This window comes from Macrobrachium rosenbergii, chromosome 3 (genome assembly GCF_040412425.1).
Source record: "Macrobrachium rosenbergii isolate ZJJX-2024 chromosome 3, ASM4041242v1, whole genome shotgun sequence".
Classification (NCBI taxonomy): Eukaryota; Metazoa; Arthropoda; class Malacostraca; order Decapoda; family Palaemonidae; genus Macrobrachium; species Macrobrachium rosenbergii.
Window position 1 is genome coordinate 5936297 of NC_089743.1, and position 27304 is coordinate 5963600.

At 37.2% G+C, this 27304-nt stretch overlaps 1 protein-coding gene across 29 annotated transcripts in view; it reads left to right on the forward strand.

The window, feature by feature from the left end:
* Positions 1 to 1920: 1920 nt before the first annotated feature.
* The window catches only part of LOC136852221 (trichohyalin-like), a 392138-nt gene continuing 366754 nt past the window's right edge, over positions 1921 to 27304 (forward strand). For all 29 annotated transcript variants that reach the window (XR_010857106.1, XR_010857108.1, XM_067126802.1 and 26 more), the window contains exon 1: positions 1921 to 2260. The gene's annotated coding sequence lies outside the window, so the exon portion shown is untranslated. The remainder of the gene's footprint in view (positions 2261 to 27304) is intronic.

A 27304-nucleotide genomic window follows, 5' to 3' on the forward strand; every position in this document is an offset into this window, starting at 1 on the left:
TATATATATATATATATATATATATATATATATATATATATATATATATATATATATATATATATATATATATATATATATATATATATATATATATATATATATATATATATATATATATATATATATATATATATATATATATATATATATATATATATATATATATATATAAATTTATGTATAATTGTTATAATTGTTCTGTATATATACAATTGCTTTGCATATATATTTATTTGTTTATTTATTTATTTATTTATTTAGTTCCCAGTTCTTGCGCCCCCTTCATTCTTGCGCCCTAGGCGACTGCCTAGTTTCGCCTTAAGGACGAGCCGGCCCTGGGTCTAAGCGATGTCAGGCAGGGCAGCCGATCGAGACTACGGTCTGCCCCAAAGCCAAATCACAGTCCTTCAGAAAGAAGGCATCGTGCTTACCCCATACAAAAAATGGGAAATAAAGCACGTTAAAAGAAGAAGAAGAAAAATATATATATATATAATTTATATATATATAAGAATATATATATATATATACTTATATATATAAGAATATATATATATATATATATATATATATATATATATAATTTATATATATATAAGAATATATATATATATATATATATATATATATATATATATATATATATATATATATATAATGTTTTTAAATGAGAATAAATATTCATTATAGCGAAGTAATGTAAAGCATGATAGGCCTATTTGCGTCTATTCATGATTATGCATCATATATGTAACTCAGTTTTTTGACATTGGTTTCTCGGTAAGAGAAGAAGTGGCCACCAAATCTGCAGATCGTGGCTTACAAATCAACATGAAGAAGTCGCCCATTCATCAGTTTCGGATTGCCGTTAAAGAAGAAAGCACTTCAATAGCTCGTGAAGCGTTGAGTATTTTATTGCAAGTTTTCCATTGCATATCTTTGTGAATTAGGATTTTCTGCACTGACCAGCATTAAATGTGAAAATAGATAAAATATTATATGCCTGATATTAAAAAAAAATACCAAATCACACCAAGCACAGGTTTCATGCAGGCATACTTAAATAGAAAACATATTGTAATGTCTTCAAAAATAAATGCTTATTTCAAGAACTTCCTTATTATTTGCCTATTTTGTAGTTTTATGGCTAATTTTATTTCACTGAACTTCAAATGCGGCCCCAGAGTTTTAATTACTTTACAAGTGTGCCCTGAAGTAAAAAAAGGTTGAGAAACATGCTCTATGGGGTGACCTCAGAACACCCGTCAAGCTACCGCTTCCAGAAATTTAGTCTAGATATGAATGGACATCGGACTCTTCGCTCCGACGATTATTTTCCGTCTGTCAAGATCCAGAGTTCTTCCCCAGCCTCCATTTTGCCCGATTCTTTTTAACCTTCCATCTTTTATGAGATAGAAGTAACGCCCCAGAGACGGTAAGTCTTTTTTCTCCCTCTTTACTCGTTTCCACGAGGCTTGAGCTAGATGGAAATGTTTAGTTGTCCGTGCTGTCGGCCGCTACATTAAGAGCAAAAGGTACAGAAGAAATGGGGAAAGTAATGGAAATATAAATAAAATATTCCAGTTGAGATCCATCTTGAAAGTAGAAACGAATTGGGGCGTGAAAGCTCTTTATAAATAATAGATAACGTGTAAGGACAGAAAGATCAAACTGTCGTTGTTGTTTTTGACTGAGCTGAATCATGCCAGCACGAGCTCTTGATCATAGAGCAGCCGGTATCAAGCTGCCGTGTTTTAAACACGGCGAAGGACGACATCGTAAATGCGCATTTGTCTACAGTACTAGTGAATCGCTGTGCTCTTATACCAGTATCTGCATCAGAAACTGATTATTGGCAAGAGCGGAATTACATTTCACCAGCAAAGATCATCATTTACAACGTGTGTGTGTGAGAGAGAGAGAGAGAGAGAGAGAGAGAGAGAGAGAGAGAGAGAGAGAGAGAGAGAAACTAAACTTACAGCAACAGAGAGAGAGAGAGAAAGTAAACTTACAGCAACAAGTTAAAATGATACATTTGAAGGGGAACGAGAGTTGAGCAGACTTACAGCAATAGCGTTTGGTTAGAAAGAACCAACTATGAGAGAGAGAGAGAGAGAGAGAGAGAGAGAGAGAGAGAGAGAGAGAGAGAGAGGAAACGAGTGTCAGTGTTTTTAGTTGGCATAGCTTTCAGAGTGGGCCGTTGCTCGGTGGCGTAAAGTGTGTAGTGCTCAAGGGAGAATTGTGGGGAGCAGAAAAGGTGACGACTTTGATTATTGTTTCAGGGAAAAGGGACGAATGCTCACAAGTGACAAAAGAAAAAATTGAGAAAAAACATAACAGATATTTTGACTGGTGTCAACCCATAATACATTATAATGCAATACTTCACTAGAATATTCAAGTGACTTGGTAAATGTGGACTCTCATTTTACTGTGTTTCGTAGACGAAAAGAGGAAACTGTAGGAATGCGTTTCATTAGCGAAAGAATGTTTGCATAGACGGAACAGAAACGGGGCACCAGTCAATGGAGAGAATTTGGATAGTGGGCTTCTTCTTCTCTCGATGAAATTCGTTCGCGGTGTGTCCTTGGTTCGAGTAGATCTTTAAAGTTTGAAGATTCACGCAGCTTCGTCAGTGGTGGAAATGATGGAGACGAGCTTCGGACTTCATAGAAGCCTCCATTTAGAAACAGCCTTTGCTTGTTAATAAAGTCGAATTTGGAAGGACTTTATCCTTTTCATAATCTGCTATCGAGTTTCATTTCCAAAGAATCGCACATTTTTTCTGGTGAATTATTCTTTCAACTATCTTTAGAGTCGATAATCAATTCGAAATTGCTTTCTATCCGGGAAGTCCATGTCCGATAAATTTTTTTTAATCTCGTTTACATTCGTTATATGAATGAGTGCTTGTAGCCATGGGATGACCACCCTTCTGTCACATGCGAATGAGAACCGAGTTTATACAAGTAAGTGGAAGTGGCATCATTACTTCGAGGGCGTTTTATTATGTGCGCTAATGAACCTGTAAGTGAGATGGTACTTGTCAACTAAAATGAAGAAAAGTACCGCAACGGTGCTGACATCATACTATAATATTGTTATGATAATAATGATAGTAATAATGAGTATTATTATTATTATTATTATTATTATTATTATTACTGTTATTATTTTCTTAACATTTTCGGATATCATGTTGGTTACTGCATGACCCTTGTCATACGTGCACACTATTCTTTTTTTTACCTGTATGGGCTATACCTGTATACGTATAGCCTATACAGGTGAATTCACAATAATCACACTTAATTGAGATATAATTTAGTTTTACATTTTGCTTACTGTAAATCATAATCTATTATGATCCACGTCTTTTGGTACCACAATGGCGATATAAATTTCTTGATCTTCCTTGGATGATTTGCTCACATAGATATCTTAGCAGTCAATATATTCCACTCTCTCTCTCTCTCTCTCTCTCTGACGTTCAATGAACGCTTAAGTCAACCGCTTTCTTGTCAAGATTTTTACATTTGTGAATAAAGAATAGATTTAAACATCTATTTCCGGCCTCGAGAACTATAGCCGTTAAACGCCAGGTTACGAAATTCGTTCAGTCAATGAAGCAGTCCATCTCTTTCACCCCTTATCATCAACCATAGCGCATCGCCACAACCTTTTGTTTAGAATGGAGTGTGTTTCACGGTCGTTTCCTGCTGTGAGAAGAGGAGAAGAATGGTTTGTATTCCGACCCATTTATTCATTCTCATGAACATGAATTTGCCATGAAGCCACGAGGGCATGAAGGCTGCTTTTGGCCGGCAAGGGTGAATCTAGTTTTTCCTAGCTAGATCATACAAATTTCTTGGAATGAAGAGAAGAACTGAAACTGATAGTAAGTGCTGGAACTGATACCGGCATGTTTCTCAGCTCTTTGCATATGAAAATAGTAACGGAAATCGAAAAGGGAATAAAGGGGACCATTATTTCGCCTTTCGAAGTATGGTTCAAGTTGAATAGTGTTTCCCCCGAACAGTACAGGACATAAGTTCAGTCTTACCCACTGAAACTGCATGAGTGTGTGAAACAGAGGTGTGAAAAATTCGGGGAGGCTAATTACAGGTTCGCAATTCTGTAATGTCGAGTACCTCATTGTTCTCTCAACATTTGACTAAAAAATCAGTTGTCTCATGATTCGTCTTCAACCCACCGAAAAATCCCGTAAATTTGCTGTGCGGCTCAAAGCCCTTCAATGAATTTAATTTTTACTTCGTTTCTGCACCAAAGAAACCCGAACAAAAAATTCCGTATGGTAACTAGGGAGTCTCTGAGTACCGCATGCGCAGGAGCATTCCTCCATTTATTTCCTTTCGGATATCAAGGCTTTCAGTGGCAAATGTATCCAAACATATTTAGGAATCGTGAAGATGCCGTTATGACCAATGCATACACTGGCAAGTGCACTCATACACGCTCGCAAACACAAATACATATACAGTATATGTGTGCACATAATATGTTATATGTAAGTTATTTACCTACTGTAGGTTAGCCAAAAGATATATTCTGATTTCTCTTGCAACTTGTATAATTAGTCTGAAAAAAGAAAACTACTCGTACCTTTATAGTTTTTCCCCTCTCCAACTGTATGATTAGGATGGGGTATTCTTGACTTACCTGGCCGCCACAGTGGTTACATGAACAGAACGAATGAAGACCACTGCCCCAGACAAAGAGGTGTTGTAAGACATTGACTTATTTAGGAAATAATTGTCATAATTAGTGTGATGGCTGAAACTACTTTTTGTAATAACTTTTCCAACGCTTGACTCAGTCACACATAATATAAATCACTCGTCATCGTAAGTATGAATCATCTTGTTTCTGGGGTTTGTTTTCATTACAGCCATGGCAGCATAACCAATTTCACTGTGGCTCGTAGTGAAAAGGATGCGGTCACGAGAAGAATCAGTAACTTGAGGGCTCTTTCGGGTATAATGGGGTGTTCTTTCTAAAGACACCCCTAAAAGATAACCAGCTCTTGCTCCTTACAATCTATTTTCACTACTTCGTTACCATGCAATGAAAGAAACGGCAGTTGCATCACGTCCACAGTAACTCTTTACAGAACAGGGTCACTGAAGCTATGCCCACTTGCTTCGTTGATTACAGTTAGCCAAAGAATCCCTGATCACTTCATTCCTGATTCTTAGCTGCACATTTATATCCGTACTGAAAGTACTTTCTTTGCCCATCTCAGTCAGAATAGTTACCTATTCTGACCCGTGTGCTGGTAAAGCTGGGTTTTTCACCAGAAACCGGTAAATTTTCTAGAGCATATTAGAACACTTCCCCCACTTCCCCACAGAGAAAAACTGAAGGCCTTTGCCTCTGCAAAAGATCGGCAAAGTAAGAAGCATTTTAAATGGAAACTTCATTCTTCCTCTGCTTGTGTAGTTTTGCCTCCTTAGTATTTCCTTGTTCTGGAAAGTCGTCCTTCCACTGGCAACTCCACACGATGGAGTACCTTACCACGAGCAATCCATCTTACTTTATTGTGAAAATGGAGCACAGACATCTGGCTCCCCTTTCCCTTACATAAAACTCTACAAATTCAGAGCATTTCCTCGTGTGGATATCCTCATTTAAAAATACATTGCGGAGGAAGTTTCTTCATGGCTCATGCATTATGGTGAAACGTGAATTTGTGAATGTTTCGTAAGGAGCAGTCATTTCCCACTCGTTAGGAACGCTGACTGAATTCCTGTCATTAAAGGTAAGCCATCGTTCCAGTCCTTGTGTTTTGAAAATAAGACTGTCCATTACTTTAAACACATCTTAGTGATGACTAGCTAAAATATTTTATATCTAAAGTGCATTGATTAACACCAGCGTTTTACCTAAATAAATAGCAAAATGAATCCCTTGAGGATAATTACCCCCCAATTTAAAAACCTCTGCTCTAGTATTTGCTAGCGAGGGACCCAGGGTTTGAATTCAACGCGAGGACGCAGCGATATGGGCACATTCAATTAAACCTTCCGATGTCTCTGTTGTTCTATACAATTTATTAATTACCTGGTAGTCATTCGACTGTGTGGTCACAGACAGGCTAGAAATGCGTACGGGTCAGCAGTCTCACTCCATAATTAATGAAATAACTGTGGTGCCCTCATAAGTTATGAATTTCTTCACAAATGCTGAACCTCTCCAAGAAACTGTTTTCCGTAGCAGGATTCGAACACGCGTTCAAAACGAGGTCACGTGAGTGACGCTTGACCTCGCTCTGATATCCAGAACGCCGGTCGGATCCTTCAACGGAAGTCAGAATTCCCTCCATGTTGATCTCAGTGACAAGCGTTTCCAAAATGTGTGAAGAAATCGAAAAATGAAGAGGGCATTGTATTTATTATATACATATGATGTTTGTATACATATGTATAAATACAGACATATATATATAATATATATATGTATACTCGTATATTTGTATAAATTTACACATACATAATATTTTATATATATATAAATATATATATATATATATATATATATATATATATATATATATTATACATATATATATATATATATATATATATATATATATATATATATATATATATATATATATATATATAAATTTATATAGCGTGTGCGTGTGTCTCAGTTTTGTCACTTATGAAAGTAACTTTTAAGACACAAACATCCATTATTGGCAATTTCACTCAGCTTTACTTTGGAAGTAATTTATGCCTAACAGATATTGTATATAACAAGTCATCTCCCCTGGCTAGAACCGCCCTTATTCTTTTGGGTTTGCTACAAAGGAACTGGGACTAATCCATTCGACTGCCAATGGAGATATAGGTTGATTTCGACTCTGCTTTACGTATCCTATCGAATTGAGGTTCTGAACTTAGAACCAAAATCACCCTATTTCCACCATGATACCTAAGTGTTAAGTTTGTAATACGTAGGTGTCTATGACAGTTCTGTAACTTACGTTCTACTGACCTTTTATTCTTATAAAAAAATTTAAAACATCGAATTCACTCTACGTAGTCGAACAGCTTAAGCAGTAGGGAATTATATATGAAAAGCTTATCCCTTCCTGGTCAGGACTCGAACAAATTCCTCTTGGGTTTGATACAGAGGACACAGTGGCCTAACCATTCGACTTTCAGGAGAAAATATAAGTTAATTTCGACTCTGCTTTAAAATTTATGTCATGAACTTAGAACCGACAGCAACCCATCTCCACCATGACAGTTGAGTGTCAAGTTGTAACACAACACGTTTGTAACACCACTGATAGCCACATTCATCTTAGCTTAGCTGTCTGTTATCAAGGTGGAGATGGGATAATTTATTTTCTAAAGTCCAGAACCTGAATACGACAGGGATATGAAAAGCAGTCTAAATTACCTTATGCCGCTCTGGCTAGCCTGATGATTAGGTCCCCGTAATCCTCTACATCAAACATGAAAGGCACAGGTTTGAATCCCTGGCAGGGCAGATACGTTCGTTATATACATTTCGTTATGGGTATCTGTTATTCTAAAGGTAAAGTAAACTCGATATTAAGGGTGTTTGATGCTTAATATTTGTTAGTTGATAAAGGAGAAGACCTAGAAAGCGATGAATAGAAGGGGTCAAAGAGCAAGTGGAATGGAACGAGCTTAAATATCCGGAAAACCGGAAAATACGTAGTTGATAAAAGTTGTGTTAAGTAACAAAACTATCATAAATAGCCACAGGCTACAAACTTAAGATTTTTCTATCATAGTAGGAATGGTTGATTTCGATTCTGAAATTCAGAACCTAAAATCAACTGGAATATGTAAAGCAGTTCAAATGAATCAACTTTATTTCTTTTTCTCTCCTCTGCTTCAAACCCAAATAGTATAGGTTCAAATTCTAGCTATGGCAGACGTACCTGTCATATAAAATCCTTTTGGGTGTAACATATTCCGAGAATAAAGGTAAATTCAATGTTAAGAGTTATCATTGGCTATATATATATATATATATATATATATATATATATATATATATATATATATATATATATATACATATATATGTGTGTGTGTGTGTGTGTGTATGAATGTGTGTATTTGTGTATGTATACTTATATTACTTAGCAAACTCCAATCACTACGGGAACTAGCGTTTGAAAGGTCATTTTGAGTTTCGCACTTCGCGTTCTGCTATAGGCATCTGTTTCTCTTAAAGCCAAGGCATATACAATGAATACAATGAATGTAACGTGAAAAATGTGTCTAGTCATCCTTAGCACCTATAGACATTATAGACCTTCTGACAATGTAATCAGGCGAAGACTTACTTGGAACACTAGACCCAAACTTTTTAACAGTCTTATCATTTCACGAAGATCCGAAGGACAAATACAGGATGGAAAATGGTTTGATGATCTTGCTATAAATTGAACATAAAGAGAACGGAGTCTGCCTGACTTTAGAAAAGATGGGGGATTGTTTAGTATACGAAAGCTTAAGCCAAGACAAAAAGTCATCGAATGTGCAAGTTTTTATGCTGATGGCGCTGGTAGTGTTGCACATGCTGCCATATTCTTCCAAATTATCGCTGGCATTTAGATAATTTGACTTTACCACCGGTTTAAAAAACCCGATGTTATCCAGCAAGAATTGGACCAGAAAGGATATTTTACCTAAATGGCCAGTTTATAACAATCTCACTTGTTTGCCTTCTTGGTTCTACTTTTCCTTCAAGTCTTTGTTTACATGAGAAAATATCCATCAAAATTTGTCAGTCGAGCTTTTATCTGTAACGATGCAGAACAAAGAGTCTGGAGAATGAACACCGAACCAATGACCGTAGAAACAGATGGTCAGAGAGGGTCATGATGTAGGTGAAAAGAGGTGGATGAGGTTAGAGGAAGAGAGCCGTTAGGCGGAATACACACACACAAATATATATATATATTATATATATATATATATATATATATATATATATATATATATATATATATATATATATATATAAAGAGCATGGTATAGAAAATTCATTCCAAAACATTTGGAGAAGGGAACCACCTACAGTCAACCTCTCATGGGAAAAAGATATCATGGAAACAGCAGGTTCTGAACAGCAGAAGAGGAAATAAAACCAGTAAGTGGCGGGATGAGGAAATTGGAGGCTTACTGAAAGAAAAACGAGATGATTTGAGAAGAGAAGATAAGGCATGGGTACGCAAGTGCGCAGGTACTCAGAAGGGATTCGAGAAGAGAGGAAAAGAAAGCAGTAGTGAAAACAGAAGAGTGAATGTAACAGACTGTCTCAGGGATATTCAGGTGTTCTTTCAGGAAATAAATACAAAATGAACGATTAAAAAGTAGACGGGTGTCAGAATAAAGTTTCTGAGGACTTGTGAAATGTGGACGATAGAAAAGAGGTAGACCTGAAAGATGCATGGATGGGGAAGTTAGGTTTGGCTTTCAGGAGCCTGTTGTAAAAAAAAGTTAAGTATACCTTAGTTTAACCAGACCACTGAGCTGATTAACAGCTCTCCTAGGGGTGGCCCGAAGGATTAGAATTATTTTACGTGGCTAACAACCAATTGGTTACCTAGCAACGGGACCTACAGCTTATTGTGGAATCCGAACCAAATTCCAACGAGAAATTAATTTCTATCACCAGAAATAAATTCCTCTAATTCTTCATTGGCCTGCCGGAGAATCGAACGCGGGCCAGCAGAGTGCTAGCTGAGAACGGTACCCACCCCTCCAATGAGGAACTGGAGCCTGTTGTAGTAATTGTCGAAGCTGTAAGGGGGAATGACAAAGGTGAGAGTGGAAACACACCGTAAGTTGATTGTATTACCAGTAAGGTAAGTGGACCGGTGTAGAATGTGGTATTGAGCAAAGTGTAGCTCCTCACTGGACGGGTGGGTACCGTTCTCAGCTAGCACTCTGATGGCCCCGTGTTCGATTCTCCGACCGGCCAATGAAGAATTAGAGGAATTCACTTCTGGTGATAATGTGGTTCGGATTCCACAAGAAGCTGTAGGTCCCGTTGCTAGGTTAAGTATACCTTAGTTTTACCAGACCACTGAGCTGATTAAGAGCTCTCCTTGAGCTGGCCCGAAGGATTAGACTTATTTAACGTGGCTAAGAACCAACTGGTTATTTAGCAAGGGACCTACAGCTTATTGTGGAATCCGAACCACATTATACCGAGAAATGAATTTCTATCACCAGAAATAAGTTCCTCTAACTCTTCATTAGCCAGCCAAAGACTCGAACTCGGGCCTAGCGAGTGCCAGCCCACAACTCTACCGACTCGCCCAACGAAGAGCTCCGTTGCTATAGGTAACCAATTGGTTCTTAGTCACGTAAAATAAATCTAATCCTTCGGGCCAGCTCTGTGGTCTGGTTAAACTAAGGTATGCTGAACTTTTTTTGAGGAATTTATTTCCGGTGACAGAAATTCACTTCTCGCCATAATGTGGTTCGCATTCCACAATAAGCTGTAGGTCCCGTTGCTGGGTAACCAACTGGTTCTTAGCCACGTAAAATAAATCTAATCCTTCGGGCCAGCCCTCTCTAGGAGAGCTGTTAATCAGCTCCTCAGTGGTCTGGTTAACTAGGGTATACTTAACTTTTTTTTTAAGTTGATCAGTGTGTGTAAGGTATGTATGAATATCTGAGACATTCCAAAAGGATAGGTGCGGAGAATTATTCTCATTTGCATGAGGACAGAAGTAACATTAGAAACTGCGAATTGAACGGGAATGATATTACTAAGTATACGAGGGGAGATGCACAATAGGATTTTCACAGGGAAAGTAAGACAAGTTGCAGAACGATTAAGAGGAAAAGAGAGGAATTGTGGTGCGCTGTCTGTGCGTGTATGAAAGACATTAGTGAAGCTAAGCAACACTTGGTCTTTTCAACGCTCGCTTTAGTTACCTTCAGGAAATGCCAGACGCCGTCGGCACGTAAGCTCATTGGGCATCCATGGAGCAGGGCATGGTAGTACCAACCCCTTCCCAATATGTGCTTGCTTACAAACGTAAGGAGTTCCTTACTGGGAGGGTGGGTTCCGTTCTCAGCTAGCACTCTGCTGGCCGCGAGTTCGGATCTCCGATCGGCCAATGAAGAATAAGAGGAATTTATCTCTGGTCACAGAAATTCATTTCTCGCTGTAATGTGGTTCGGATTCCACAGTACGCTGTAGGTCCCGTTGCTAGGTAACCAACTGGTTCTTAGCCACGCAAAATAAGTCTAATCCTTCGGGCCAGCCCTAGGAGAGCTGTTAATCAGCTCACTGGTCTGGGAAAACTAAAGTATACTAAACGTAGAAACGTAAGGGAACGCCTTCCCGAGAGAGAGAGAGAGAGAGAGAGAGAGAGAGAGAGAGGCGACGTAGTGATCATCCACTCAAAACGGAAGTGAAGATGTCGAGCAGATGAAAGCCAGGAAATAATTTGCAGAGGAGGAAACGCGCGAAGTTGGTGTAGGCCCGGCCGAGCCTGGCCCTCAGCCAAGCGTTGTTAAACGTCCTAGATTTATTAACAGTGCCACTCTGAGACGCCATTCCGTCTTCGCTTTCTTTTAATATACATCAGAGGAAGTGATGGCCGCTGACTGGTCTCGCCGCGATGAATATTCGTTTGGATTTCGCTTTCATTAGACAAAAGATCTGACTCATTGTCATTTAGTCTAACAGGATATAAATCACAGTTGATTGAGGCTCTCCTTTAATATAAAAGTAAGAAATGTGTACAATTTTCCTGATGTTTAGAATTTTCTGTTTTATTCAGAAGCAGAATTTATTGTTCTTCTCGATTTCTGGCTGGAGAATATTCAATACAGCACGAGATAAGACAAACATTTCCTAAATAAAACAAGTAAAAAATGCTCTGAAGTTTCTTCGGCGCAGTCGAGTTTTCTGTACAGCACATAATGTTGTAAGAAACTCTCAGCCGCGACCCAAGAAACTTTCAGCCACGGCCAGGTGGTGGCCTGTGTTGTTGCCAGCCATAGCTGTGCCAGACGCATGAGCATGGCTAACTATAACCTTAAATAAAAAAAACGAAAACTACTAATGCTAGAGGGCTGCAATTTGGTACGTTTGATGATTGGAGGGTGGATGATCATCATACCAATTTGCAGCCCTCTAGCCTTAGTAGTTTCTAAGATCTGAGGTCGGACAGAAAAAGTGCGGATGGACAGACAAAGACCCATGTCAATAGTTTTCTTTTACAGATATCTAAATAAAAAGCAACGTTATTAAATTAATTTAATCGATAGGCTAATAGATGCGCTGAAACATCTTTTTGACTTCAGCCTACTCCCACTGCACCTTGAGGTTTTTGTATCGATACATCTGAATTCTTATCACAGGTCGAAAGACTGCAACTTTTCGAAGTTAGCAAAATCACAATAAGTATATAGGATAGGCTCAATGACAATAATACAAAAGAGAAAAATATGAACAGTATATATATATATATATATATATATATATATATATATATATATATATATATATATATATATATATATATATATATATATGTGTATGTGCGTGTACATATACTGTATATTGTTTGTGTGAGTTGCCCGTGTGAGCACACACACACGCAACATATATATATATATATATATATATATATATATATATATATATATATATATATATATATATATATATATATATAGAAATCATCAACACACAATCACGTGTGGAACAGAAATAAATTTCTGACTCACGTCGGGATCGAATTCAGGTCTCTCAGGTGGAAAGCAAGGGCGTTACCCACTGGGCCATAGTCTAAATAGTTTTAAGCAACCCCGCTGGATGACTGATTACCTGGGCAAGCTAACTGCACAGCATACCAAGTTTTCCCCAATTCCCTCAGCAATGACCAATGGACAACATTTCATTCGAATTATCCTTCTGAGTGAATAAGATAGAAATCATCAACACACAATCACGTGTGGAACAGAAATAAATTTCTGACTCACCTGAGAGACCTGGGTTCGATCCCGACGTGAGTCAGAAATTTATTTCTGTTCCACACGTGATTGTGTGTTGATGATTTCTATCTTATTCACTCAGAAGGGATAATTCGAATGAAATGTTGTCCATTGGGTCATTGCTGAGTCGGGAAGTTGGGGAAACTCGCTGGTATGCAAGCAGTTAGCTTGCCCAGGTAATTCCTGCAGTTGTTCTCAGGTTCCAACTTCTTTTAGACTTGTATCCCAGTGGTAACGCCCTGCTTTCCACCTGAGAGACCTGGGTTCGATCCCGACGTGAGTCAGAAATTTATATATATATATAAATATATATATATATTTAATTCATTATCAAGTAAAGAGATTTTAAATAACCCGCTGGATGACTGATACTTAACTAATCTCCAACCCCTCTAAGTAGCCGGCTTTTCAGTGCTCCCACCACAACACCTGTTACTCGCTGGGAGGGTGGCAGTACTCTCTCTCTCTCTCTCTCTCTCTCTCTCTCTCTCTCTCTCTCTCTCTCTCTCATATACACACACATACTAGTCTAGGTCCCAATTTCAAAAAGGGGCCTTTTTAATGGAGGGCTCGGCATTTTTTAGTAGAATTTGTTATTCAGCTGTTTTAACATAATTTGAGGGTGCTGAACCCAAATCTGGTGGAAAACATTCTCTATTTTTTTGTTTTTAACCAGTGAGAGCCAAAACAAAATGGCGGCTGATTGAGGGGTAGAAATTTCATTCCAATTGCTACTGGAAGAATATTGTCGAAACTAAATGTCGTGTCTATATATCTAAACACAGCGAACACTTATTTTAGCATTTTTTTAGTTCTTCAACTGCATGATTTTACTGAGTTTTTGCAGTGCATAACAACATTTCAAGCAACGTGGGAAATTCTGAAGCCACATCTCCTTCAGTTCCTTGAGAAGCATAACAATGAGTTAAAGGAGGGAACTGAACATGCAAACAATGAAGAGTCAGATGAAAGTTTGATGTCACTCTCAACAACTGAATCATTCCAAGATGCTACAAAGGATTTTCAGCAATCCAGGAGTCAGAATCCTGATCATGCTTTGTGGTTTACCTATTTACGTATGGTCAGTATTCTCTTTTGAGTTGCTTCAAGATGATGCTACTGTTTTCATCGCTTTGGTCGCATCAATTATGCAAAATATGGAACTATTCACTACTCAAATGCACATGCTTCCTCCAGAGGTTGAAAAAGAGTTTAAGAGTGAGAATTTTCTAGTAACAGTAGGGAAAAGCAAATACAGAAACAGCTTCAATCTGTTATTAAAGAAAGATTGCTTCTAGCTGAGGATATTTCTCAACACAAAAATTTTCATAATCCAATGAAAAGGAACTTTCGGAAAGATCTATGAAGTGAAAAATATCAAAATGTCAAAAAAAAGCCTTAAAAGTGGATAGATTTGTTTTGCAAAGGCTGGTTTATCTGTTATGCTGCTGGAAGAGATGTGACCTACAGTACATGAAATCTTGAAGCACGAGCTGTTACCAGTGCCTTTGTCCCTAGCAGAAACAAGTGGAGATTTGAGAAGTGGTCTCTGTCAAACACCACGTCAGTGCAGAAAAATGGTGACCATACTGAAAAATTCTAGCACTGAAGAGTTTAGAGAAATCACCAAAGGTACAGCCATAAGTTTGTGTGGCTTATCGAGGGTTCTAACTAGTGTCTGGCCATCAGTGAACAAGGTCAGAGCAAGGTACACCCTGCAACAGTTAACCAGGAATCTAAGAAGCAAGGCACACTCTCCAAAAGACAAAAAAGCAAACCAATCCGAACATGCTGATGTTCCACTTCGGCATGAGTGTGATAGTTTTCTCTGCGACCGTAAGAATAAAGCTGATCTTGCTCATTTTCTTTCTCGGGAACTGATTAAATATGCTCCCGAAAACAAGTGTATGGTTACTGCTGGTGGTCTTCTGAAGGTTGATGATGTTCTTTCCAATCATGCCGAATTAGATCTCAGCTATCTTAAAAGTAATCAAGAAGAAGCTGACACCAGAACGATCTTGCATTGTGTCCACACAACGTCACCTATAGTTGTTGTATGGTCTAGAGATACTGGTGTCATGTTAGTCCTTATAGCACACATTGGTACAATAGAAAAAGAAGTAATAATGATAGCTGGAACAAGCAATGCACCCAAGCATATCCCTGTGAAAGACATTATATCCAGATGGAATTTGCAAGAAGAGCAAACAGCGAAGGGATTGCTGTCATTCCATGCTCACTGGCTCTGATACCACATCATTCTTGTTTGGACATATAAAGAGGAGAGCATTACCTGTATACCTGGATCATCCTACACATCTGTTAGGCCTTGGGAAAGATCCCATATCAAAGGAATCTTTGGCCCAGGTGGAGAGATTTGTGTGTTTGCTGTACAAGGTTCCTGAAGCTATGACAACTGATAAAGCAAGAGCTATTTTGTTCTCTAAAGGAGTCACTCAAGAACGTCTTGTCTTCCACCAAGTGATGCTTTACTGCATCACATCATGCGAGCGCACCTTCAGGCTTCAATATGGCTTAAAGCAACAGAACCTTATCCAACGATTCCAAAACCCAACGAATGTGGCTGGAAGCTAGTAAATGGTCAAATGAATCCAGTTTTATTAACTCTTGAGTTAGTGCCAGAGGCATGTATAAGTCTAATTAGATGCAGCTGTACTGAGATGTGTTACACGCAGATGTGGTTGTCGAAAAGTTGAAATATCTTGTACTGGTTTGCGTAAATGCTCTGGACAGTGCTTCAGTACTAAAGACAATAGCTGAAGGGAAAATATGATAGACATATTTAACAGGCCTGAATACTTTTCCAGGTTAATAGTGTATATACTTTACTATCACACTGCAATTGATTATTATTATCTTAATTTTTTTGTTTCAGTGATTTTGTACACGGTTTTTCCATTGTACTTCATAAGATTTTCAATACAATACCTTGCATTCGCTACCGTAAATTCTCTGGAATGTGTTTAGATGCTAGGTATAATAGCTGAAGGCAAACATAATAGCAGGCGACAATACATGATACTTAAGCTAAGTTAATAGCTTACAAGATTGACTATCACATCGCATATCAATACATATGTTATAAAGATTTTCGTTTATGGTACCTAATGGTTTTTGCATGTTTTCCTTTCCATTGCATTTCATGAAAAATATTCTTTAAAACCCTGACCTAAGGATGGGGAAAGTTTAAGATTTTGATTTATCCGTAAGAGATTTATGAAAATAGATTTTTAATCCTGTTTAATAATCCATATGCTGTATTATCCACGTCTTCACTCTGATGATCATAAAGAACTTTTTCTTGTTTTATTGGTTTTGTGCACTGTTTCCTCATTATATTTTATTAATAAAATGTACATTAATAATTTGGGCATAGCATACGTGTGAAGTTGAAAACTTTGATTTAGCCATAATAGGCTACAGTACTAGCAAAAATAGATTTTTAAGCCAGTTTACTAGGTCATATGCTTTGCTATCAAATTGCACTTCAATATAATTTTCATAAAGGATATTTAGCTTTGCTTTAATGGCCCTGTGCATTGTTTTCCCATTATATTCCAATAATATGTTCATTGATAGAGTGGGCACAGGATGCAAAATGTTGAAACTTTGGATTTAGCTGTAATTTGTTAGTAACGAAAAATAGAAAACGTAATCCACCAGATTTGGATTCAGCACCCTCAAATTAGGTGGAATCAGTTGGATAACAAATTCTATTGTGAAACGCGACCCCAATCAACTTTTTCCCATATCGACTCCAGACTACACAGAGAGAGAGAGAGAGAGAGAGAGAGAGAGCACCTTCAGTCACTGCAGTTTCAGGGATTAGTTTAATGTGCAGATAATTGAAGTTTCACCATTTTGCTGGCAGGTGGTTTGTTCTAAGCTGAAAAATGGAGGCCCGTCGAGTGGGTTACTGTCAGTGTTTGTCCGGGAATGGTTGAGTCACAGACCGATATCTGTTTTGGCCAGCTTTCTTATTATAGCTCAGGGTTCTTCTTATTCTGCGCTGGCGGCGCATAGTTCAAGAATCTAGATTTATTCGGTGCACGACTTAAATTTTCAGTGGCAACATATACCCATTTATGGTACTAAATGACCGATTAGATACAGGAATGAATTTTGCTTGTTCACTGTAAACCTCAACCCGACGGGAATTATGATAGCATCAACTCCTGCCAGTATTAGACATGCACAGGAAAGATGCACCTATATGTAGCTTGATATTAATGATATATATATATATATATATATATATATATATATATATATATATATATATATATATATATATATATATATATATATTTATATATATATATATATATATATATATATATATATATATATATATATATATATATATATATATATATACGTATGTGTGTGTGTTGCAATCACATTGTCCTCTTAACTTCTCGATTTCTTCACAATTTTTGGATATGTTTGTCAATTCAAAGCTTATGGGCCAAATGAAGGACCAAATGAAGAAATTCTGACCCTTCTTGGTAATTGGAATATCAGAATGAGGTAACGTTAACCACATGGCCATATGGTTAACGTTGCAGAACTTTATTTGTTCTTCGTTTGATATTCCAAGTGCTGGTTCGAGTCCTGCCCGGGCGACAGAACTTTATTTGTTCTTCGTTTGGATCTTAGTCTTTGCAGTTGCAAGCATATCCAAAAATTGTGAAGAAACCCGAGGTGTTGAGAGCATTTTGCTTATTGCAATTATATACATATCTGATAAAAAATTACCAGTATATTGTATACACACACACACACACACACACACACATATATATATATATATATATATATATATATATATATATATATATATATATATATATATATATATATTACATACTAGCTGACCGACCTGGCACTTCCTGGGAAAACTCTGAAGAACTCAAAAATTTTCCTACATCTTTGAATTGTTTTGTCATGTAATGTGTACTGTCATTGAAAATGATTTACTTTCCTGTAATTAATAATTCTGTCTTGAATTCATTAAAGAAGACTCTCTGCTCAGGGAAAAGGTGACAGTGCCATACAGACTTCTGCAAAGAACAGAATTTCACGTATACAGAAAGGTTAATGTTTGAAGAAATTCACTCAGAAATGAATAACGGATGAACCTCTGTAGAGACCATATAGGGGACCCTTTGACAAATTATATATACCTTCCATGAACAAAAGAATGCCACGTCAGTTGTTGTTTAAGATTAAGCCAGCCTTGTGCTGAGACGGGCTCTTGCTCCTCGAACAGCCCGTAGCCCACGTCAGTGAGCATATCAAGTCATATTTAAATGCGAAAATCACGCAGGAACTGTCTTACCATCAGAACAACCACAACTGATGGAAGACATGTCAGCAGGTCTACGAGGACGAAGTGTGATTTGTGCATCCGCACAACTTGAGTTAACCAGGAACCGTTCAGTCACCTAATTATCATTCCGTTTTCAAGACTGGTATTCGATCATTATCACATAAAACCTAGATGGAATGTTGTCAGCTTGACCAACAGCTTCAGAATATCAATAAGTTATTAAGATACAGTGTTTCTTGGCTGCATAAATATTAAATTATCATCGCGATGGTAATTTTAGACACCGTAAAACGAGCTGGAACTGTTTTCGTTTCCTGTGCATGTTAACGAACGCGCTTCAGTTTTCTTTGGCGTTTCTGGGGAAAGTGTGTCTGCATGGTCTAATATAGAAATTGTCGATATATAGTGATTTTTAGTGGATTAAGTACTTAGATATGATAAGATGATGGTTATACCTCAAGGTACTTAAGAATTTGTATTTTATTGGCAAGGTATAATTAAGATGCGTTTGGCTTAAGATGAACACGGAAAAAAATTTGGTGATTTCACTGCGAGTAATTTTTTAATTGGGGGTTAGTTTTGTCACAAGCATATAGTCTGCTAATACGCATGCGCTGATGGTGATGGATTTGTATCGTCTCGGCGATGAATTAATTCCTGATTTTCAAAGTTATGCCCGAAACTACCAATTTTCTTTCCGTGGATTAAGTACTTAGATAAGATGGTGGTAATACCACACTCAAGAATTTGTATTTTATTGGCACCAAATGATTAAGATACATTTGGCTTTAGATGAACTCTGAAAAAAATTTGATAATTTCGACGCGAGTAGTTTCTTAATGAGTGGATAAGCCTGTCACAGAGACATTTGGTCTGTTAGGATTACTTTTTTCCGTGGCGAGAATTTTAAGGTCTTACAGCTGTGGTGGTAGAAGTTATATTTTGAATTATATTGTTTTATGACTGAATGAAAATAATTCTATTATAGTCAAACACACCTGTTTAATTTTTTGGGATGTACTAAAATGGTTATAGGGTTTGCAGTGGGAGGAGTTTAATGAGTGATATAATATATCAACGGTTCCTGTCACATAGCAGTGGAAGAGTAGCTGGAACTTCGTCGTGTTCCTCTAGTTTTATGCCCTGTAGGTTTTAATGTTGATTTTATAGAGGTAACAAACAACTATATTAAAAATTCTCATAAATTATGATCAAAATTCACGTAAATTCTGGTAAAAAATGTGTTATAGGGGAGTTATTGTTGTAGGGTAACCATACGTCTGACAGCGCCTGGAATAAAAAGTGGTGCGTCAAGTGAAAAATGAGAATTAACCCATATAGAGGTGAAGGAAGAGGTGACGTAAAACCGAAATTTCATTTGTTTTGTCTGTTTTTGTATGTCTGTCACAGGGTAGGGGTTTGATTTTGAGTTATAAACCTTTCTGGAGTGACATAGAGGCCGTGTGCAAAATTTTGTCCGGGTCTGTCAAGTGGTTCGGATCTCTATAGTGGACAAACAAATATACATTCAATCATATATATGTGTATATACATGTAAATATATATATGTATATACATATATATATATATATATATATATATATATATATATATATATATATATATATTTTGTGTCACACATCAACTCAAGTTCTACTAATTCTGTGAAGCCTTATTTTGTGCTGTACAGCCAAGCTGACCCACTCATTATTTATTATTTTTGAAATGCATATCATATCTACTATTTTGTTCCTTTACTGTTCTCTCTCAAACTCTGGCAATATTTTAAATAATTGCATCTAGAGCTTTCATTATGTGCGCTGTCCTCCAAATCTTGCTCTGTCTCCCTTCTCTTTTCGTGGGAACATGGCAACTAAATCGTCCTCCCTCCTCTGCTCCTCCACGGACACTTGCTTACTTCAAGCTTTGTTGCCAAATGACACGACATTTATCCCGTCTCCTTTCATGGAGATGAAGCGCCGAGAGCGTCCCTCTTTCCGCTCTTGTTTTTCTTGCATTTAGATCCACTCTTACCACCTTTCTACTAAACGTACAGAGCGCGACAGCAATCTGGTCTTCATTGACGTCAAAGCTACCTGTCGCATCTTGCGGAGACATTGGATGTTTCCTGCCTCTCGTAAACTGAATGATGTCAAGACGGCACTTGTCTGTGACGTCAGGGAGAATTAGAAAGCGTTGGACTAGATGACATCCTCCCACGCAACTAGATGATAATGACTGCAGTGTACTAAAAGTTTTTTTTTTTTTAATAGGAGGCTATAACAGAAGTTTGCCAAATTACTTTGTGTACTGTAAGGAAAAGTGCTCTCAACATAAATAACCCCACAATGCGTAAAATTGCAGTGATGCTACTCGAATAATTGTTAACTTTAATATGACTTTTTCCTTCGAAACTTCCACAATAAAATATAGTTTACACTTGTAGCCCATCAAAACCAAAGAATGGAATTTTTTTTCAATAAACCACAGGCTTAATTTGAATTTACCTAGCTAGGCTATTTCCATCATCTCAAAAGTTTTATTATTAGTATTATTAAATTTTACCTTGGTGAAGTTTACTGCCTTTGTTTGCATCATTATTACTATTATATTACTGTTATCATTTTATAACCTTTTTTTTTCAACAGATCTTCAAATTCATTTTGACAGAAAGGCACACCATGGTCTCTTGACAGTTAACCTGTTTTCAAGACCAGCTCAGAAAATGAGCAAAAGCCGTCAAGAGGGCGGGCACGGATCTCTTTCTAGATGTGATCATTTCCAGTATTATCTGAATATTTCCCTTTCCTATCGGAATCAAATGACACTTCACCCAAAAGACCTGGGCCATATCCTCCGGAATATCCCATCATGCACAAGTATAGATATACAAGCTTGATGGCACGTGCTGTGCTGTGCTGGAACCTGGCGCTGTCCATCATGTCTCCCCTACCCTCCCAATCCCCTACCTACCCCGCCCCACCCGGGACGGACAAACAGGTTTGCAGGAAGAGGGTGGATGTATCATGTCTCCCCTATCCTCCCAATCCCCTAGCTACCCCATCCCACCCTGGACGGACAAACAGGTTTGCAGGAGGAGGGTGGATGTATCATGTCTGCCCTACCCTCCCAGTCCCCTACTTACCCCGCCCCACCCAGGCCGGACAAACAGGTATACAGGAGGAGGTGGATATATCATGTCTCTCCTTCCCTCACGATCCCCTACCTAACCCGCCCGGACAAACAGGTTTGCTGGAGGAGGGTGGATGTATCATGTCTGCCCTACTCTCCCAGTCCCCTACTTACCCCACCCCACGCAGGGCCAGTTCTTCGCTGGGTGAGCGGGTTCCGTTCTCAGCTACCACTCTGTTGGTCGTGAGTTCGAATCTCCGACCGGCCAGTGAAGAACAAGAGGAATTTGTTATCACCAGAAACAAATTTCTCACTATAATGTGGTTCGGATTCCACAATAAGCTGCAGGTCCCATTGCTAGGTAACCAACTGGTTCTTAGCCACGTAAAAATAAATCTAATCCTTCGGGCCAGCCCTAGGAGAGCTGTTAATCAGCTCAGTGGTCTGGTTAAACTAAGATATACTTAATTTTTCCCACCCGGGGCCGAGAAACAGGTATACAGGAGGCGGGTGGATGTATCATGTCTCCCCTACCCTCCCAGTCCCCTACTTACCCAGCCCCACCCGGGCCGGACAAACAGGTATACAGGAGGAGGGTGGATGCATCATGTCTCCCCTTCCCTCACGATCCCCTACCTATCCCGTCCCCAACTGGGGCGGACAAAAAGGTTTGCTGGAGGAGGGTGGACGTATCGTGTCTCCCCTACTCTCCCAGTCCCCTACTTACCCCGCCCGACCCGGGGCCGACAAACAGGTATACAGGAGGAGGGTGGATGTATCATGTCTCCCCTACCCTCACGATCCCCTACCTACCCGGCCCCCACCCAGGGTGGACAAACAAGATCCACTCGGATTTTATTATTATTATAGATTGTGGTTTCTCAAGTTCTCGAAGCGACTGTCAAACAGGAAATGACGTTGTTTGTGTCACTCAGCGAACGACATTCGCTCATGAGCTGAGGTGAGAAGAATGTCGCGGCTTCATACAAAATTTGCGAAACTGTTGGCATGAGCCTCAGATGACAGGAAGAATTACTGCTGCATTTTTTACTGAAGAATTTGCATTGCTGAGGTCACTTCATTTTTTTTAATAACACAGTTGAAGTATATATCTAATATCATATTGGAAAGCTTAATGACACCGAAAAACAGAATTTTACTAAATTCATAATGGAAAATATTTACTCTTCATCTCTTAATGCTCTTGAGACAATCCAAGTATTTTCTTGACGGCAAAGTTCACTATTGGTCATGGGCAATAAGAAAGTTTTATTATTATTATTATTGAAAGAGAAACCCACAAGATTCTTGTGTATAACTCGTTTACTTGTAAAAATTTACCAGTAAACAAGTTATACACAAGAATCTTGTGAGTTTCTCTTTCCATCTTCGGAAGAAAACTGAAAGAAGTTTTTGTTTGGTTCATTATTATTATTATTATTATTATTATTATTATTATTATTATTATGTAGAAGAGAAACCCATTCTGGCAGACCCCGAACATAACTAAACTAATTTCCTCGTTTTATCTTATCACTCTTTCCATGAAATGTTACTGACTGTACTGAAAAGAGCGCCCATCTATCAGAATTTATTATTATGATCATTACTTTATTTATTTACACACACACACGCTCATACACATACATATATATATATATATATATATATATATATATATATATATATATATATATATATATATATATATATATACTAGCTGTACAGACCGGCATTGACTGGGAAAACTCTGAATGATAAACTCTCTCTCTCTCTCCCCTCCTCCAAACTCCTCCCTCCTCCCAAACTCCCTCTCTCTCTCTCTCTCTCTCTCTCTCTCTCTCATTCCTGTTAAGATTGTTACTTCAGTTACAGTTACATTGCCCAGCATTTTTGACATTTTATATTTCACCCCTTCTCACCCCCATTTCTATCGGGGCTGAACTTGGACATAAAGGGCAACAGGAGTGTCACTATTCATCTCAGTGCCCTCGAAAACTATAGATTAGACACTAATATCTGTCGTTTTTGACATTTTATTTTTCACCCCATCTCATCCCTCTTTTCTATCTGGGCTGAACTTGGACCTGACAGGCATCGGGAGTGTCACTATTCATCTCAATGACCTCAAAAACTATGGATTAGACAATATGTGTAGTTTTTGGTTATTTTTACGTGTCACCACCTTCCCACCTCTTCCCACCTCCCTTCTTATGGGGACTAAACTTTGACTTAAAGGGCATCAGGAGTGTCACTATTAATCTCAGCGACCTCAACAACTATGGATTAGACACTAACATCTGTTGTTTTCGGTTGTTTTTACATGTCACCCTCTTCCCACCCACCTCCCTAGGAGGGCTGAACTTGAACGACATTGGGAGTGTCACTATTCATCTCAGCAACCTCGAAAACTATGGATTAGACACTAATATCTGTAGTTTTCTGTAATTTTTACATTTCACCTCCTTCCCACATGCTCCCCAAACCCTTTGGTGCCAGTGATGTCTTACCCATACACTGTTCCTTCCCAGATGGTAAGTCATATGTATACCAAGTTTGGTTGAAATTGCTCAGTGTGTTTCAACGTGTATGTGGAACATACACACATACATTTGTTTATATTAAATATATACAGTATATATATATATATATATATATATATATATATATATATATATATATTATATATATATATATATATATATATATATATATATATATATATATATATATATATATATATATTTTATAGGCAATGGACATCAATGTGAATTGCTGCAATTCTTTAGTTTCTCTGCCAGATCCTCGAACATCTCGTGCAGAAAAGAGTCAACAGTTTACATATACGTGCTTCAATTAACATAATTTTCACTTTTTACCTGTATTAATATGGGTTGTAGGATATTTCTGGAAAATAATATCTATGTCTTGTCGTTATACTATAGTAATTTGCGACCAATCAATTCTGTGATTTTACCTTCGGTGCACAAAATGAATATCTCTCGGCCAAGTTTAATTACATATTTGTACTAATATGTTTTGCTATTTAATTTGTAACTTATTTGGACCAAATAATGTAAATTACGATCCTATGAAAAGATTATATTTACTTTAAATATTTCCGAAATTAATTAGATGAACTCAGAGATAGTACTCCACACACACACACACACACACACACACACACACACACACACACACACACACATATATATATATATATATATATATATATATATATATATATATATATATATATATATATATATATATATATATATATATATAATATACAAATATATAAGTTTATATACATATATATAATATATATACACATATATAAATGTATATATACATATATATATTATATATATGTATATATATATATATGTGTGTGTGTGTGTGAGTACTATCTCTGAGTTCATCTAATTAATTTCGGAAAGATTTAAAGTAAATATAATCTTTTCATAGGATCGTAATTTACATTATTTGGTCCAAATAAGTTACAAATTAAATAGCAAAACATATTAGTACAAATATGTAATTAAACTTGGCCGAGAGATATTCATTTTGTGCACCGAAGGGTAAAATCACGACAAGATATAGATACTATTTTCCAGAAATATCTTAGAACCCACATTAATACAGGTAAAAAGTGAAAATTATGTTAATTACTGCACGTATATGTCAACTGTCGACTCTTTTCTGCACGAGATGTTTGAGGATCTGGCAGAGAAACTAAAGAATTTCAGCAATTCACGTTGATGCCCGTTGCCTCTCACGGGCTTATCCACTATCCGAGTTAATCCAGACAGCTGTCCCTCGCCTGAGGGGTTGCCTCAAATGTAATGATCTTTGTATGCATTAAAGTGACAATTACTCCTTTAATCACAGTTGTTTTTGTATGAACGAGTCATCTTTGTAATGCGTTTTTTCCATTGAATGTAGTTTAACTGAAAATGCACTGGAATTTGGGTGAAAGATCTTACACTCTGTTGCTTCTTGTGGTCATAAATTCTGTTTATATTTTATGTCTTACTATAATGATGGAAGAAGAAACCATGTGCATATATATGTATATATATATATATATACTATATATATATATATATATATATATATATATATATATATATATATATATATATATGTACATACATAGTATATACACATACCCACATATATATATATATATATATATATATATATATATATATATATTATATATATATATATATATATATATATATAACGAAACTTTCGTTATATATATATATTATATATATATATATATATATATATATGTTTGTGATATATATATATAGAATATAATATATATATATATATATATATATATATATATATATACACACATTGATATCTAGTACTAATGCAGACGGTTTCCTCGTCCGACCATTGATATTCTAGGATGAACTCCGACCTTCTGAAGAGACAAACAAAACTGCAATAATGCTATCATATTTTTTTATGCAAATCCATGTTCCTCCGCAAGGTTTCTCAAAACTAACTGTAAGAGGAAGCCACGTGCGCATTATCACTCACACAAAATAAAGGAAAGACTTTGCCAGAAAGGATTAATAAAAGTGAAGAACGCATAACTGAGATGACGACAGACATGGATGTCCTGGTTGGATGTGGAGAGGAGACCACGGCTGCAGGGGAGCACTGCTGGCAGCCTTCGGATGGCCATAGCTGACATGCACCCTTGTGGCGGGGAACATCCTTATTTGACCCTGGGATATCGAAGCAAGTTGGGACCAGTGCTGTTTGCAATTTTAAAATCGGAAATGGAAGGAAAGACTCTTAACTTGTACTCTTGAACCGTGTTGGAGGCTGATGGCCCTTGTGATGGGGAACATTGTCGCCATCGGGATCAAGGGAGTCTGGCGCCAGCTTAGTTTACAAATGTAAATTTGGAGGAGGCATGGAAGCCTCTCAGCAGAAGGATGCTGGAAGTAGGCACAGTGGCTGCAGACTTTTAGAGCTCTCCCTGGAGCTGTGATGTTCTTGGAGAAGAATCCTGAAATATGTTGAAAATTTTCTTGTGAACTGTGAAGATTTCATTAAATTTCTGAACCATCATTTTCTGTCCTTTTTTTTTTAATGATTTTTGGCTGTATCCTGCTATGTAATAGAATGCAGTTCCATTGTGAATCTACACTAGACCAAGAATAAGCTGTTTGCTTTGGGATGAATAAACACAGCAGCATTGTAACTTTTTTGTTTTTCCCTTCCGGAGTTCATCCTTGAAGACTGGAAGAAGAAGGTGCATTTTAAGAAAATAAAAGAAAATATGTGCCAGGAAAGCATAATAGTATATATATATATATATATATATATATATATATATATATATATATATATATATATATATATAACATACACATATACACATATATTATATAATTTCTGTTTTTGTGATGAACCCAAAATTATTTTTCATTTTGACTTTATAAACTCTTATACCTCAAATTTGCCTTAGGGAACGTCATGTTAGTACATTCTTGATTTTGACTGTCATCAAATAATCGCAATTACTTTCATCTCTAATATATTACAGTGAGGTGTTCCATTATTTTTGTTCTAGTTGCTGATGACGTCACAGTTTTCCTCTGTTGAGCTGAAACCCGTCGGCTTTGTTCAGCTCTTGGGCGACTTCTTGCCAGCCTTTTGTGGACCTGCGATTACTCGGCATTAGTTGTGACCTTTTATGTAGTTTGATCACTCTTGTTTTATCTCTGATATTATCTAATCCCTTTAT